Genomic DNA, 1428 nt, shown 5'->3' on the forward strand with positions numbered 1-1428 from the left:
GTCAAAAAATCAAAAAATAATAGATGTTGGCATAGATATGGTAAAAAGGGAACACTTTTACACTGTTGGTGGGAATGTAAACTAGTACAACCACAATGGAAAACAGTGTGGAGATTCCCTAAAGAACTAAAAGTAGATCTGCTCTTTGATCCAGCAATCCCATTACTAGCTATCTACCCAGAGGAAAAGAAGTCATTGTATGAGAAAGATACTTGCACGCATGTTTATAGCAGCAAAATTTGCAATTGCAAAAATGTGGAAGCAGCCCAGATGCCCATCAATCAATGAGTGGATAAAGAAAAGGTGGTGTATATATATAGACCTACACACATAAAATGTGATATATATATATATATACACATACACCTATAAAATGTGATATATATATATATATACGCACACACACATAAAATGTGATACACACACACACACACACACGGTGGAATACTACTCAGCCATAAAAAGGAATGAAATAATGGCATTCACAGCAACTTGGATGGAATTGAAGACTATTATTCCAAGTGAAGTAACTCAGGAGTGGAAAACCAAACATTGTGTGTTCTCACTCATATATGGGAACTAAGCTATGAGGATGCAAAAGCATAAGAAAGATACATTGGACTTTGGGGACTTGGAGAAAAGTGTGGGGGTGGTGCGGGATAAAAGACTACACATTGGTTACAGTGTACACTGCTCGGGTGATGGGTGCACCAAAATCTCAGAAATCACCACAAGAAGTTTTTCATGTAATCAAACACCACCTGTTCCTGAAAAACATACTGAAATAAAAAAATTCAAAATTAAAGAAAGAAAGTTGTAAAGGAAAAAAAGGAACTAATACATCAGCTTGTGGAAGCACTGAGACTTGATTTTTACATTTTTTATGCTTTTGACTAATGACAATTTTATAATTTAAATTTAATAACAATTTACAAGCTAGTTTATAGTAAAGTAACAAAGATCTAAGCTGAAATAAACAAGGAAAATAATGTACTTAGAGACCATTAGTAGACCATAATGTGGTATACACTCTATAGAAGTATATACTTTGCATATTAGGAGTGCATATAGATCATTACTCTTTAATTTGCTGACTCTTCTTCCTCACTGAGACCCTGATTAAGTGTTAACTCAAGTAGAAAGTGGATTTGAACTAAGTTAACATGGGGCTTTTTCACTGCAGACTTGTAATTAACACAGAAAAATGTAATGTGCCTTTTATAGCAGTTTGTCTGGTTACTAAATTTTCTCATACTTTATTACTGTAACCTTTTAGATTTAAATAATATATTTTATTATTTAAATTTTTGTCATGTCAATTTCTTAGTATCTTCAGCTTTGTCCTCACTCATGGTTTATGCACTTCTCAACTTTTACAAATGCAAATAAATCATCTTATTATTCCCATCTTTGGAAACATAGCATTTT

The sequence above is a fragment of the Symphalangus syndactylus genome, chromosome 10 (assembly GCF_028878055.3).
Source record: "Symphalangus syndactylus isolate Jambi chromosome 10, NHGRI_mSymSyn1-v2.1_pri, whole genome shotgun sequence".
Lineage (NCBI taxonomy): Eukaryota > Metazoa > Chordata > Mammalia > Primates > Hylobatidae > Symphalangus > Symphalangus syndactylus.